The sequence below is a fragment of the Vulpes lagopus genome, chromosome 22 (genome assembly GCF_018345385.1).
Source record: "Vulpes lagopus strain Blue_001 chromosome 22, ASM1834538v1, whole genome shotgun sequence".
Classification (NCBI taxonomy): Eukaryota; Metazoa; Chordata; class Mammalia; order Carnivora; family Canidae; genus Vulpes; species Vulpes lagopus.
In genome coordinates, this window is record NC_054845.1 from 9,409,326 (window position 1) to 9,425,749 (window position 16,424).

The window sequence follows — 16,424 nt, forward strand, 5'->3', positions numbered from 1 at the left end:
TGTCTTGATGATTACAGCTTTGCAATAGAGCTTGAAGTCTGGAATTCTAATGCCACCAGCTTGCTTTCTCAATAATCCTTTGGCAATGTGAGGTCTTATCTGGTTCTATAAAAATTTTAGGATAATTTGTTCCAACTATGTGAAATAAGTTGATGCTATTTTGATAGAGATTGCATTGAATGTACGGATTACTCTAGGTAGCACAGACATTTTAACAATATTTGTTTTTCCAATCCATGAGCATGGAACTTTTTTCCATTTCTTTGCGCCTTCCTCAATTTATTTCGTGAGTATTCTATGGTTTTCTGAGTCCAGATCCTTTGCATCTTTGGTTAGGTTTATTCCTAGGTATCTTATGGTTTTGGGACCAAATGGAACAGACCCATAACCAGCAAAGAAACTGAAGGAGTAATCAAAAAGCTCCCAACAAACAAGAGTCTCGGGCCAGATGGCTTCCCAGGGAAATTCTACCAAACATTTAAAGAAGAATTAATACCTATTCTACTAAAGCTGTTTCAAAAAAATAAAAATGGAAAGAAAACTTCCAAACTCTTTCTATGAGGCAAGCATTACCTTGATCTCAACACCAGACAAAGGCCCCACCAAAAAGAAGAATTACAGACCAAAATCCCTGATGAACATGGATGCCAAAAATTTCACCAAAATACTAGCTAATAGTATCCAACAGTGTATTAAGAGGATTATTCACCACAACCAAGTGGGATTTATACCTGGGCTGCCAGGGTGGTTCAACATCTGCAAATCAATCAATGGGATACACTACATTAATAAAAGAAAGGACAAGAACCACAGGATCCTCTTGATAGATGCAGAAAAAGCATTTGACAAAGTACAACATCCTTTCTTGATTAAAACTTTTCACAGCGTAGGGATGGAGAGAACATACCTCGATAGCATTAAAGCCCTCTATGAAGAGCCCAAAGTGAATACCATTCTCAATGGGTAAAAACAGAGCTTTTTCCTTAAGGTCAGGAACACGACAGGGATGTACACTATCACCACTGTTGTTCAACATAGTACTAGAAGTCCTTGCCTCAGCAATCAGACGACAAAACGAAATAATAGGCATCCAAATTGACAAAGAAGAAACCAAACTCTCTCTGCACTATGTGGAAAAACCCAAAAGACCTCACCCCCAAATTGAAAGAACTCCTACAGGAATTCAGCAAAAAAAGGTCAGGATATAAAATCAATGCACAGAAGTCCGTTGCATTTCTACACACTAGCAATGAGACAGAAGAAAGAGAAAATAAGGGGGTCAATAGCTTAGGCAAGTTATTTGCTTTCTCCATGCCTCAGTTGCTTTATTTGCAAAACAAAAACAAAAACAAAAACAAAACAAAAAAACAAAGAGAGAGAGAGGAGAGAGAGAAATGGAATCTACCGGATAGGACTGTTTGAAGACCTAGTGAGTTAGCACATATAAAGCACTTACAAATGTTTAAATTATGTGATCAACACACAAATTCAGTGGAACAAGAACCACCACCACCACCAAGCCACGTAAGTAAGTAAGTTCCTTTACTTTGACTCCTCTGTTCATCATGGCTAAGACACAGGCATGTAACCTCGGCAGGTCCGAACTTCACCAGAGAGGAGGCGGATTTTATGTCGGAGTATGAAGTCCTAAACCGGAGCGACGGGCCGTTCCGTACACTCTCTGGACCCATCGCGCAGCGTGGGAGACGCCCCCACCCGGGTCTGGGGCTCGTGGGGGGCCGCCGAGTAAACAGTTACTAGTATTGAGAGAAAGGGAGGCTAAGAAGTCACCTTTTCCAAAAACAAACGGAGCTGGGAGTGCGCCCGGGAAGAGGCGCTGCCTCCAGCGCTGCCGGCGTGAACGAGGGCTGAGGACCTGCCTCTGCTCCCGGCTCCGCGCTGCCAGGTGCAGGCCGTGCGCGCGCCCAGGTGTCTCCGCAACTTGGTGGCTGCGCGCGTTAGTGACCCAGGCCCGGAGCCCGGTGTGAGCGGCAGCCAGAGGCGGCGAGCGGCGGGGACGCTCGGGGTGAGCGTTTCCAAGGGGGGACCCGCGCCCCGGCACTTTCTCAGCGCCTGGTTCTCCGGGTCCTTCCGGAATCGGCATCTTTGTTTGGGCTCCGCGCTGGGCTCGGCGCCGCGGGGCACCACCGCCTTCCCGGCGGAGAAGCATCCAGCAGCGGCGGGAAAGTGCAACCCCCGGGGTGGGGGGCCGGCTCTTGGGGCGCGCAAGGGGGGAGGCAAGGTCTCTGAATGGGGGGGGCGGGGGGCAAAGTGCGTCCCCCCGGGGTGGGAGGTCGGCTCTTGGGGCGCGCGGGGGCGAGGCAAGGTCTCTGAGTGGGGACGGGGGGGCAAAGTGCATCCCCCCCCCGGGATGGGAGGTCGCCTCTTGGGGCGCACGGGGGGAGGGAGGCAAGGTCTCTGAGTGGGGGGGGCGGGGGGCAAAGTGCATCCCCCCCCCCCCGGATGGGAGGTCGCCTCTTGGGGCGCGCGGGGGCGAGGCAAGGTCTCTGAGTGGGGACGGGGGGGGGCAAAGTGCATCCCCCCCCCGGGATGGGAGGTCGCCTCTTGGGGCGCACGGGGGGAGGGAGGCAAGGTCTCTGAGGGGGGGGGGGCGGGGGGCAAAGTGCATCCCCCCCGGGATGGGAGGCCGGCTCTTGGGGCGCACGGGGGGAGGGAGGCAAGGTCTCTGAGTGGGGGGCGGGGGGCAAAGTTCATCCCCCCCCCCCGGGATGGGAGGCCGGCTCTTGGGGCGCACGGGGGGAGGCAAGGTCTCTGAGTGGGGGGGCGGGGGGCAAAGTGCATCCCCCCCCTGGATGGGAGGTCGCCTCTTGGGGCGCGCAAGGGGGGGAGGCAAGGTCTCTGAGTGGGGGGGGCGGGGGGCAAAGTGCATCCCCCCCGGGATGGGAGGCCGGCTCTTGGGGCGCACGGGGGGAGGGAGGCAAGGTCTCTGAGTGGGGGAGCGGGGGGCAAAGTGCATCCCCCCCGGGATGGGAGGCCGGCTCTTGGGGCGCACGGGGGGAGGGAGGCAAGGTCTCTGAGTGGGGGGGGCGGGGGGCAAAGTGCATCCCCCCCCGGGATGGGAGGCCGGCTCTTGGGGCGCGCAAGGGGGGGAGGCAAGGTCTCTGAGTGGGGGCGGGGGCGGCCCGGGGCGGGGGGCGGGCGAGGAGCTAGGTGCGGGGCAGGCAGGCAAAGTGCGGGAGCCGCACGGGGATGCTTCTAGAAAGTGGGGTGGGAGAAGGAGCTGGGGCGGGCGTGGGGAGGGAAGGCATCCGTGTCAGAGCGTGCGTGCGAGCCGATGCAGAACCCGAGGGGCGGGAGCGGCTCCGAGTGTGCGAGCGGGAGCGGGGGGCGCCGGCTCGGGGTGTGCGCGCCCGGGTGAGTGACACCGAGGGGCGGGCTGGCCGGCGGCCGGCGGGCGGGGGCAGCCGCGAGGGGCGGGAGCGTCCCTGCGTGGAGCGGGCCGCGCCGGAGTTGAGTCGGGGCCGGCGTCCAGCCCGGGGGCCGAGGCGGCTGCGCCCTCCGCCGCGAGCGCCCGCAGCCCCGGGCCAGCTCCGCTCGCCGCGCGGCCCGCCCTCCGCGCCGCAGGGGCCGCCCCGCCGGCCCGGGACAGAGCGGCCGGCGCTCCGCGCGGAGGTAAGCCGGTCCCCCGCCCTCCTCGTCCCCGTCCCCGTCCCCGTCCCCGTCCCCGTCCCCGTCCTCGTCCCCGCGCGCCGGGCCCGGGCCGGGCTGCGGGGCTGCGGGGCTGCGGGGCTGCGGGGCCGCGGCGGGGCCTGGGCGGCCGGGACGGAGGCTCGGCCCGGGCCCCGCGTTCCGCCGCCGCCGGCCGCCCAGCCCCCGCCGCCTCCCGGGGCGCTGGGTGTGGCCCCCGCTCGGCGCCGACGCGCGCTGGCGGCTCAGACCGGACGCGGAGGTCGCCGTCCTTCCTTCCCGGGCCGGCCGGGCGGGCGGCGGGCGCGGCTGGCGCGCTGGGGAGGCGGGCGGCCGCCGCGCTCAGCCCGGGACCCGCCCGCCCGCCCGGCGCGAGCGCCCCCTTGGCCTCGCGGAGCGGAGAGCTCGCCCGGAGCCCGGAGCCCGGAGCCGCGCGCCCGGCGGGAGCGGGATGCGCGCCCCCTCCCCGCGATGCCCCCGCGATGCCCCGCGATGCCGCGCGATGGGCCGCGGGCAGGTGCGGGCAGGTGCGGGCGCCCGGGGCCGCGGGACCCCGAGTCCGCGGAGAGCGCCCCTCGCGCCCCGGGCACGCGCCCCCCCCCCCGGCCCTGCCCGCGCGCGCTCCTCCGCCGGGGGCTCCGCGCTCCCTGCGGACCTGCGGCCCCAGGTGCCGCCTCACCTGCCCGGGGCCGCCTCCGAGGCTTCCCATCCCCGCAGGGGCGGCGGCCCGCGCTCGGGCCCGGGGTGCGCGCCAACTTCCCGGGCCCGCTCCCCGCCGCCCCGGGCGCCCGCTCGCAGGACTCCTCCCGTGCAGCGCCTTGCCCGGAGGCGGCCCACGATCCGCAGCTCGAGCGCTGCTGAACCAGCCCTTGAACTTCAAACACAGCCTCTTTCTTTACAGAAAATGTGATCTGTGATATTTTGCACTTGCTTTTTTTTTTTTTTTCTTTTAAATGTGAACCTTATGTGAAAAACTTTTGCCAGTCCTATCAAAACTAAGAAAAAAAAAAAAAGAAAACCGACTCAAATTTTAGAGCCTATGCAGAGGAAGAAAAGGCTTTATTCCAATATTTGAAAGAGTATCGTCGTGCGACCTTTTAGGATGTCGTCTTAGTGTGTCTTAGAGGAACAGTTCATTGCCATTCTGATTGATTTTGTTTTCTACAGATTAAGCAGATGGGCAAGATGGCAGGGAAAAGAAGGGACAGGAAGTCAGAAATTGCTTCATTCTAAAAAAATAAAAAAAGAATAGTCAAGCAGCAAATCCAATTATTGTGAAAGATATTCTGAAAATAAAGACTAAGATTGCTTTCTGGATAAAGTATTTCATTGGCTTTATTTTATTTTTTTTTAGATTTAAATTCAATTAGCCAACAGCTCTGGCTTTATAAAATTGTATCACTTAACTAGAAAGAAAAAACAGTGTGTTGTATGCATGGGGGCAGTTTTGTCAAGCAACTGAACTGTTTAAAAATATCTGTGTATGTTAATATTTATTGGATCTTTAGCTGGGGAAAAATCAACTTTAGGAATGATTTTCTATTTGAACAAGGCAAATATTGCTGCAGCCTCTAATAAGTGTTTTGGATTAAACTCAGGCTTTGTTAGAACCTATTTTATGGAGGAAGAGAATGTAAAACCTGTCGAGTTCTGTATCTGTGTGGCTTTATTTTTAAGATTTTATTTATTTGAGAGAGAGAGGAGAGAGGGCATGGACAGAGGGAAGGGGGAGAGGGAGAAGCAGACTCCCCTCTGAGCAAGGAGCTCCACAGCACTGGACCTTAGGATCCTGGGATCATGACCTGAGCTGAAGGCAGATGCTTAACCGACTCAGCCACCCAGGCCCCCCTCCGTGTGGCTTTAAACACACACACACACACACACACACACACACACACACACACACTAGACTAGCCCCAAAGATAATTTGCATAAAAATACAGATCACTTGAATGCAGGGAATATTTAAGAGGATAGTAAAATCTCAGCATCTGGGAAAGGAATATATTGGCAATTTTCTTTCTCCCTTTAATCCTTGCCTCTGAAAATATTAAGTCATTTCCAAGAATCAGCATAGTTTAACATACTAATTTGAGCAGGCAAGATCATAAACTCCTTTTGTATTCATGTGGTTTGGGGGGAGCTCCCTAATGAAAGTCTTAAATTGATTGTTTCTGTGCTCCCACTGATTTTCAAGTGGCCATTGTGAGGATGGGCTTGTGAAGCTGTTCTACCTACCACTTCATAATGATCAGGGGAAGAAAATGCTTAGGCCACACCATCGCAGGCTTTGAAGCGCTGCCAGTCGGGAGCATCTCATAGATCAATTTTGCTGTGCAGATGGAAATACTTGCCATAAGAAGTTAAGCTTTAGCGATGTCTCATTTTGGGTTCTAACTTCTATCAGTTTCTCAGTCAGCGACCATAGAATTGTACTGCCCTTAACAATGAGTATTCATTTATGGCTTATGTGCGAAGGGCGCCTTGGTGGTCTTTCTTCTATTCTCTTTACACAGTTTTAATCAGCATCTCATGATGTGAGCCAGGATGAGAACTTTTGGGTACAGTGTTGATGAAATGGAAGAAGTTGGGGTAGCTCATAGTAAGATCCAAGTGGCCGCCACCTGTGTGGCCATATGATAAAAGTGGAGTGGGTTTTAGATAATAATAGATAGATATTGCCTACTCACTGCCCTGTCATCTTCTGTAGACCCTTTCCTGACTCCGATAATTGAATCATATGGCTGTTACAATTTTTGTACACAGAGTAGTCGCTTTTATCAGCATGGCACAGAACATGAGAGCAGATACATAATATGGCAAGACTTAAGTGATGGAGTCTGTTTATTGATTTCTGAATGATTGTGCGTAATTCAGCTAATCAATTCATTCCATCCCTGTTCTGCCTTAGAATGTAATCATGCAATTAAAATATGATTTTCGTGATACAAACAGTTAAAAACCCAGTACACATAATTAGAGAAGAAAAACAAACCTTTCTTTTTTCTTTCCTTTTTTTGAAGTAGTCTGCTATGAAGGTGTTATTTCCTTGACACATCAAAATGGCTAATTTGGAGTTGTGATGCTTGTTATGTAAATAGGCCATATGTTGAATTTCTACAGAAGTTTCTTCGTTCAGTGTTGTGGTAATGGATAGGATCCCCTAAGTACCATAACTAAGAAACATCGTCTGTGAAGATGTATCTCTCTACTATTTATATCATTCCCGTTATTTTTGTTTAATAGCTGGTGTTTTTATTTTCTAATAAAATATTCTTAGATGCGATGGTGTTATCCTTACAGCATATACATTTTTATCTCTAGCACTGATGCAAACTCTGCTCCTGTTTATGCACCTGTTTCATGGTGGGTGTCCTGCTGTCAGACTAACCCTGCTGTGTGCCTGATAACAAACTTAGCATATTCTCTGCTAAACCTGTGCCTTCCACAATGAAAAGCCTTCCCTTTGCCTGATACTCAGGGTTCTTTTCATCACCCAGACTTGAGACTCGGGGACCATCCCTGACTCCTCTCTCTTTTCATTCGCTCAATAAAACTGTACATCAAGTCCTGTGAACTTTTGCTTTGTAATAGTTTCTCTGTGCCAGTCCCCACATCTCCTCTGCATTCCTCACTCTTCCTGAGAGCTCAGGTCCTTGGCCATCACTGTTCTGGGATGGCTAGAGCCAGCTACATCTTGATCTCTTAGTAAGTTGTCCCCACTTTGCGTGCTTCCACTGCACCAGCCTTCCTAAACCCTTCTCGTTGGAACTCCTGTCCAGGGACTGTCTTACTGGAAGACTGTGTTGACCTCAGGTTTATCTGATTCTACAGCCAGTGCCCCTTCTACTATTTCAGATACTTTCCATACTGTACCCCCCCCCACTTCAGTCCCATCTCTCCATCAGGCTCTAGTATATACTTCACAGTCTTGCCCAAATTTGACTTACCAACTTTATTTTCTACTTCTTTCCAAAATGAACCTTCTTCTCCTCCTGGTAATTGAATCTCATTGCCCTTCTAAGATGACTTTGTACCCTTTTGTTCATGCTCTGCCTTTTAGAACGCCTTTTCCTTTTCCCTCTAACCTAACAACCGTCTCCAAGTTAAAGTCAACCTGATTAGGTTACTCACTGGTTTCTTCTTCTTCTGCCCTTTTGTCTGCACCGTCCCTTTAGACCATCAGATACTCTCCTATGCTATCCCGTGCTCAGTTCTTGCTTTTCCAACCGGACGGCAAGTTCCTTGAGGGTGCTGATTGAACCATCTACAGGGCTTTGGCACAGCAAGCTCTTGATAAGTATACCAGCAGAATCAATAAGCTGTAAGGGTGGGTTTTTTTTCTAAGTGATGGGCCTTGATATTGCCTGTGTCTTGCTCGCCATTATGTCCCCAGAGCCTAGCCTGCAGCTTGACACCTAGTCATGACCTCAATAAATATTTGTTAACATAGAAATTAATGTTGACATTGGATAAAAGGGACAGGCGTTTGAAGGAGACATCTGTCAAGGAGTTTTTTCCCATTTTTCTTCCGTGGTTCTAATCAGCCTCTCCATTCATCAGCTGTGAGATTCTGAGGCCTCGGCATTTTCCAGAGTTGAGATAATGATGGAGGCAGGCAGTTGTGAGTTGGAATTAAGGAGGCTGTCGTTTTTTTAAGGTGGAGTGATGGGTCCCAGTAGTGAGCAAAAATAAAAGCATTCGGGCCTTATGCCAGTATCTTATACCTAAAACAATTAGGCTGGAGTCCTCAGTTAAGTACAAGTTCAGCTAATCAGCCATAAAATCCAAGACTGTGTTGCAGGGACTGCCCAGCACTTTTCATTTTAAAATTTCCTTGTAAATTAAAAAAAAAAAAATCATCTGGGGATCCATCCACAGATGAAAGGTAAGGTAAGGGAACGTTGCCACACCAATAATATTGTATTTGGGACAGAATTCAATTCTTTAAGCTTGCAGTTAGACTCCCTTTGTACAAGACCCTGTTTTTGCCAGGAAGGAGTTTATAGTTTTAACAGGAGAAATGACATCGTGTGTCCCGAAAATGAAGGTCTAAGAGGGCACAGAAGGGAAGATTTCTTCTTGGTAGGAAGTAGTGGGGATCTTTCTAAAGTGACAGTTGTCTGAGCTGTTTATTGAAAGATCTCAGTAGCTGTCATCGGGAATATAGGAGCAGGGGAATGGTGGCGGGGTGTGGGGTAGTGCTGGGCAGGCATTCTGGAGTTCCGACCGTAACATCTGTACTCTGTGACACTGCCACTGCTCCTAAGCTGAAACCCCGCCAGAGCTCTCCTGGGCCTTGGTGGGCTGCAGTGTTCAATAATGAAATGTAAAGGATCTACAGATCCCTGCAATAATTACTTTTGGTGCCAACTGCTGAACTGACCATGACATAAAGCACAAAATAAATCTTGTAAGCAATATAACCAGTGCATTCCTGGGTAGCATCCAACTTGCTCAGAATGCTCAAAAAGGTTTCCTGCATTATGGAAACGTGGCTGAGGATTGAAACTTTAATAGGGAGAGGTCTGGCCCTCAGCAGCCAGCCATCTGAGACACTGCCTCGTGTACCTAGGAGAGCTCAATAAATGAGCAAATATACTGTTCTGTAGAATCCTGGTTCTGATTCAGTAGAATCAATATTATCATGAGCTGTAAAACTAGGACAGATGGGTCTAAGTTTCGGGGAGACAGATTTGGGGTCAGTGTAAGAAAGGTGGCCCTGATATGGATTGTGCTAACCCCCCGCCCATGACAAAATGTATTTGAGCACAGGCTGTAACAGGCAGCATCTCATTTAAACACATGCCTTACCTCCTTTTTTTCCCTCAAAACAGTGCTCTGAAGTACATCCCCTTATTACCCCTGTTTCACTGAAGCACAATACCCAAGCCTGGAAAGGTTGAGTAGCAAGTTAGGGGTAGAGCAGGTGTCAGGCATTTGAGGGTTGAGACTAAATATGTGCCGTGATGAAGGAAAGACACCAACACTGGATGGGCATTAGGATTTTTAATATATTTTTTAAAGATTTATTTATTTATTTTAGAGAAAGAGCTCAAATGAGTGAGAGTGAATGGGGAAGGGCAGGGGGGTGGGGGGAAGAGATTCCTCAAGCAGACTCTTGAGTGCCGAGCCCAGCCAGGGCCTGGGCTGAGATCAGGAGGCTGCTGCTTAACCAACTGAGCCGCCCAGGCACCCCTTGGCCGTTAGGATTTTTAGGGCCCTTCCTAACACTAGGACTGGTGGTGTAATTCTCCTTAGGGATCAAGATATTGATTGTTGCAAAGCACAGATTCATCAACAGCAGCACCCAATTCTAAAAATTTGGAACAAAGTGAATACAATCCTCACCATCGTGATAGGTATCATCTCCTGATCATCTCATTTAAACCTTGTGGTGATTTTGCAAGGTAGGAATTGCGTATCCTTTTATGAGAGAGACACAGAAGTCAGGGATGTTACATAACTTGATTGAATCTGCAGAGTTGATAAGTGGTAGAGGAATCTGTTTGGTGTCTGACTCCCCCCTCCCTGCTCCCCAAAGCCTCGGCTCTTTTCTTACACCGCTCTGCGAGATAATTCGTGGAGATACTGAAATATTTACCTATCAGTTCAGCACAGACACTGACCGACCAGAGGGGCCACAAGCTATAAAGAACTGCTGTGGCTCTTCCGAGTAACCAAGGTGACAGAGGTAAAGCCCAAAGGTATGCGAAAGGCTTGGTCGCACACCAGACCACAGATCGGGGGCTCCAGGAAACCAGTGCCTTCTGTGTTCAGCATTTATCTGATTTTATACATGATAGGTAGTACTATTTTTTTAAGTCTTTTTATGTAATTATATTTCATTTATGTTTCTAAATAAAGAGAAATAGTTTGGCAACTAAAATGTTCTCTCTTCCTTATAAATGGTAGGTCTATCCTCGCACCTTTTCTTCCCTTTTCTCTCTTTACTCTGAGGCTAATCTTTCTGAACACCTTCCCCTCTTGCTTCCTCTGGGACTTGGCTCTATTTTCTCTCTTTTCTTTAGGGTCTCAACCAACCTTTTCTTTCAGTGCATGGACATGTGTAAATCTCCTCGTGTTTTATAAAAACAGGAGACAAGACAAAACTTCCCTGGCCCCTTCCCTCTGGGTCTGGTTGTGTTCCATCCCGTTCCCGGTGTTAGGAGGACAGGGTCTTAGGCAGCACCTGCACCTCCCCTTCTCCCTGCTCAGTCCTGGCCTCTCGTGACAGCCGCGTCTGACCTTCAGACTGGCAGATCCATTGTCCGGGATTCTCTTCTGAGTTTTGACCTATGTGCCTTAGAGATCCCTCTCTGCTCTTCAAATCCTTGCCCACCTGTTTTCTGAGTCACTTCTCTCTCCTGATTTCCCCTTACAGCATATTCCTAATGTATTTTCTCTCCTGATCAATGAAACCCACTTCACCAATTTTTAAATTGGGAAGTTGTTCTAGATTCCTCCCTCTTCCTCAACCCCTACATTTCATTGGTCACCAAGCCCTATAGAAACCATCTTTCTCAGCTCTGGAATCCACCCTGGCGAGAGCACCATCGCCGTTACTGCTTTGGTTCGGGCCCTCAGCACTTCTCTTGAGGGTCACCGCAGTGGCCCTGTAACTGGTCTCTCTGCCTCTGGCTGGCCTGCCTCCAGTGTGTTCCCCACACTGCTGCCTTTCTAAAAGGCAAATTTGATCACGACTCTGCTGCTTAAAATCCTCCAGCGGAGTCACTGCTTCTCCACGATAAAATCTAAGCTCCCTAGCATGGCACAAAAGCTCCTTTGTGATCTGGGTTCTCCCTTCGTGTGTGTATCAAAGTCTTCTCTAATGTCCTGGTCTCTGCCCCTGCCCATAGCATCCTTACTAGAGGAAATGAGTTGTTACGGGAAAGAAGTGAGAGAAAAGATGGGAACAGAGAAGAGATTATAGAACCATGCTATCTAGTACTGCAGCCACTAGCTGCATGTGGCTACGGAGCACTTGAACTATAGCTAGACCACATTGAGATGTGATGTGAGAGTAAAATACACCACAGTTCAAAGACTTTTTTTAAAAAAGATTTTATTTATTTATTCATGAGAGAGAGAGAGAAAGAGAGAAAGAGAGAGGCAAAGACACAGGCAGGGGGAGAAGCAGGCTCCATGAAGGGAGCCTGATGTGGGACTCGATCCTGGGTCTCCAGGATCATGCCCTGGGCTGAAGGCAGGTGCTAAACCACTGAGCCACCCAGGGATCCCTCCAAAGACTTTATATGAGAAAAAGATGTAGACTATTTTGTTAACAAATTTAAATCTTGATTACGTACTGAAACAGTAGTATTTTAGATATAGTAGTTTAAATAAAATATGTTATTAAAATTAATTTCACAAATTTATTTTTACCTTTTAGAAACATGGCTACTAGAAAAACTTAAATTACCTGTGTGGCTTGCATTATGATTCTGTTGGACAGCATTGTTATAGAGCATCTCGTTCCCGGGAGGTGGATCCTATATGAGCCAAGCCCATGAGCTTCTTGAATGATTAAGTCAGCCCTACAGGTATAGAGAAGCAGCAATTGCTCGGTTTCTTAAATCCAGAGATACAAAGTGCTTTAGATAAGATTCAGAATCAAACAGACAGATTGTGAAAGCTACAGCCAGGAGTCATACTTACAGTGTGCACAGAGCTGAAATCATGATTAAAGCACATCTGTCTCCCTTGGCCTACCCAGTCACCGTCAGGAGTGGGAAGCAAGGATACTTGCGTGGTAGAGGGAAGATTTGAGATAGACAGGATAGGGGCAAGAAAGGGCAAGTGGAGTCACATTCCTGAGTAGCCTCCAACATTATGGCACCAGCTGGAACGACGAGAGTCTTGCCTCGGTCTCTGAGATGCCCCCATCCTGCCATTGATCTTTCCTGGTGGTCTAAGACCCAGCTCCCCCACTGTCTAGCTCTAGGATTCTGAACAAACTAATGAGCCACTGGGCTCTAACAATATGTATGGCACAGAGTCATTGTGCATCAAACAAATTGACGTGCCAGGCAACCGTCAGGTACTGAGGGCAGCAGTCTGTGGATCAGTTGGCCCACAAGGCTTTGAGGAAGGGCATATAGACTGTCAGAAAGACCCAGAAGATATTATGTTGTGTCCCAGGAGATACGCAGAGCTTTGTGTTTTCACAGTGGAAAAGCCAACCAGTGATAGGAAACCAGAGCTTATCAGGTCGGAGCAGCAGGGAGAAACCTGGAGGTGAGGGGAAGCAACCATGACCATCAAGAGAAAAATTTAGCAGGATCAGATTCCAGTGAGGTCTGATAGGCAGGGTGACTCAGCGCCCTCTCTCCTGCTCGTTTGCAGATTGTGTTCTGTTGAGCCCCCTCCAGTTCAGGGAAGAACCCCCTGAGGAGTTGTTTTTACTTGTGTCTACATATTAGGCATTTGTCTAAGATTCTCGTAAGGAGAAAGTTTCATGTGCTAAAAATAAAATTTTGAAAGTGGTGTACCCACAGAAAATGGCCACGAAGTCGGTGTTATTGCTGTGCCATCTGTAGGATCTGGGGCCAGCCTAGGCCTTTGCAGGAGGGTTACAGCTCCCTTGCATTCGTACCTTAGGGGCTCTCCATGGGATTGGCCCCATAGTTTGCCTTGCCCAGGCAACTTACCTAGGAAGCCGTGACGCATCCTCAGTCTTGAGTAACCGCATTTTCACTTTGTGCCCTAGGTTTCACTTGTCTCCTCATTCCCAAGTTCCTGCTTTGCGTTTTTGTGTAGGAAACCCAAATTGCCTTCGATGAAGGTGCGTCCTGTATCTCTGTGCCTTCTTAAGACTGTAGTTTTGCTGCTGAGCCACAAGCCCCAGGGTAAGCCCCTGCTACTTCCTTCCAGGCTTCTTCAGTACTGACACCTGCCAGCAGTGGGCAGGAAACTCCCTGAGATTGACAGCCTCCCTGGACCCTGGCTGTTACCTGGTTCCAGACCCCTAACAGCAAATACTACTTACTAATGAGCTGTCCCCCTGGTCTCTGGGTCCCATTTGTACCATATGTGCAACTTGGGAAGAGAAGGGGAAGGCAAAAAGACCCGGCTGTTTTTCCTAAATTATGATACATCCTCTTCTTTGTCTCCAGTGGGAAGGCTGGTCTCACGTGTAGATGAGAAAGGTAGCAGCCTTCATGGTGTGATTTCAGAATCCGTACTACTCGAAAAGGCACTTCAAATATCAACAGCTTCTCTTTCCTGCTCTCTAATATGTGAAAGCTTACATCATACAAATTCTGTTCCCTTTCTTAACATCAATAGGATTTATCAGAAAAAAAGAGGACAAATTTGGTGCTTGAAAGACTTGGATTTGGTTTAGGTAATTGGCTGTCTGTATTATATTTAAATTATTTAATCTTCCTGAATCTCAGTTTCCTTATATATGAAGTGAAATTAGTGATACCTACTTGTTTTGCTGTAACTAAATAAAATAAGATATCAAGTGCCCAGCAGCCGGGGCTCAAATGCAAAGGCCAGGGAAATGGTAACTTAAATGGGGTTGGACACATGCTCCTTAGGTGGAATACTTTGATAGACCCTTCCCTGAGACTGATTAGGAAGAGAATAAGCAAACTGGGTCAAGGGGCCCAGACTTTACCCATCCAGGGGTGAAAAAGGGCCATAAGGAAGTTTCGCTCAAGGCCAGTCCTACCTAACGGTTTGCATCGGTGGAAGTATTCATCTGGGATTGAGTACAGCTTGAAGGCATGTTTACATCCTCTGCCAGGATAATATAAGAATAAACAAAGCAAGTTTTTAAATCTCTGAATAGCCAGGTGCGCCACCGTCAAAATAAACTTTTATTTCTATTCTTTGCTGATAAATTACAAATAAAGGAAGTCACTAAAATACCCTGAAAAGGACGATTCATAGACAAATTAGACACCAGGGACAGATTTCACACTTACTTTGTTGGAGCCGTTCTTTCCTTAACTGTGGGTGTTTGGGAAGTTCTTTTGTTGTAGTCTTTGTTGCTTACAAGAAGTGGAGAAAAGCTTTAGTGTACTAAGGAAAGAATGGTTTTGATTGGAGGCAATATTGTTCTCAGTGTGGGCTGACTTTCATATATTACAGTGATTGCTAATACATAACTGAGAAAACCCATTTATTGAAGTGCCATAAACAGCGGTGGGATAGTCTGATGTGACATACCGCCACTTCTGATCGATGAGTGTTTATTATAGGATTGTGGGCAGTCTTCTAATTTTTAAGAGAGAAGTAGAAGATGTTATGCTGGCTCTTGTAGCTGCTAATGTCCAGACCTAGAAAGTCTTTGTCCTTTCTGTTTACTTCCCCTGTGAAACCTGAACGGTGGGCTGGATTCAGGGCATGCACGGGGCTCCCAGCGACTTTCTCAGCTGTTGATGAAACTGAACCACCCCCTTTTGATACCGTAGCCTCAGTACAGTGTCATGTGAAAATAGTGAATGCTCAAGGAGAAAATGCAAATCAACGGCCTCAAAAGTTAAAACTAAAAGCATTACGAATATTATTTAGTGCTGGTTTGTGACATTGAATATATAAACCCATTTATTGTTTTGATAGTCCCAGAGCAAGAACTGTTTCAGCTGCAATGGCTGATATCAACTGAGGTTGCCATGACAACATTAATTTATAATTTCCAAACTTTGGGAGAATTTCACCTTCTGGACTCTTCCAGATTGCATTTAAATTTATAGCTATTTCTCATTTACCAAGGCAGGCATATTTGGATATTGCTTACATAAATGCCCCAGGACTATCTTCATGAAAGTCACTAATGTGAAATTAGAAGCATAGAGTGTGTGTTGGAAAGGCATAGTGGGTGATACGGTTTTTTTGAGTACCTCCCCCCGCCCCCAAGTGCAGGATTCCCCTCCACAGCATCCCAGTCAGCCAACTGCCAGTTGAACCCTGCCAGGAATGAGGACTTCACAATTTTGCTATGCTGAGGAATTCTGCTGACAGTCGCCTGCCATGCTTCTAAAGCACCTTAGATTTGGACCTTGTCTCATGTGTGGTGGATGGACCAGCACTCATTATGAGGCACAGGCAGACAAAAAATGCTAAAATCCACCTCCCTGCAGCTTCTCCGTTGACCCCCAGAGTACCACCTTCTTGTGGTAGCTTCTTCAAGTATTTGACCACAGCTCTTGGACCTCCTACTAAGAATCTTCTCTTTTCAGGGGGACCTGGTCCCAGCTCTTTCAGCTGAGATTTCTCATCCTGTTGACCCTCCTCTGATCACCCATTGCCCTAGCCATGCCTCCCTCTGACTTCTCTAAACAGTAGGAAACAACCTCGTTCAGGGCACCCTTCTTTTATTAATCTAGTCAAATAAGTGTTCTGTTGGCCTCGACTTTAAATCTAGGGCAGCACCTCGTTAGTTTATCTCCAAAGTCAAATAAAATTTCCAAGTCTTTTTTTAAACAACTACTACAAAGCCATGTCTCCCTTGCTCTGTACTTGTGCAGTTGATTGTGTGAACCTGTGTAGGTGATTTAACATTTGTCCTTATTACATATTGTCTCTTTTTGTCAAATAATTTTTCTCCTCTAACAAGACATTTTTGAATCCTGATTTTTTAAAATTCAATTTATTAATGGTACTTCTTTCACTTACTAATTACACACTTGAGAATTGCAGTTTCTCTCTCATTGATCAAAAGTTGACCAGGACGGCCCTGTGACTTTTCTTTCTACAAGAGATTTGGCATCAATATGTGAATTTTGTTAGTTTTTTTTTTTTTTTTTAACTAGTTTGTAGTCTTT

General features: G+C 48.4%; 1 protein-coding gene across 3 annotated transcripts in view; it reads left to right on the forward strand.

Moving 5' to 3' along the window:
- The first annotated feature begins 3,302 nt into the window (after positions 1-3,302).
- Positions 3,303-16,424, forward strand: part of SPATS2L (spermatogenesis associated serine rich 2 like) — a 159,948-nt gene continuing 146,826 nt past the window's right edge. Inside the window, exon 1 of one of the 3 annotated variants that reach the window (XM_041737253.1) lies at positions 3,303-3,633. The gene's annotated coding sequence lies outside the window, so the exon portion shown is untranslated. The remainder of the gene's footprint in view (positions 3,634-16,424) is intronic. The other 2 variants (XM_041737255.1, XM_041737254.1) reach the window with 2 other exon arrangements.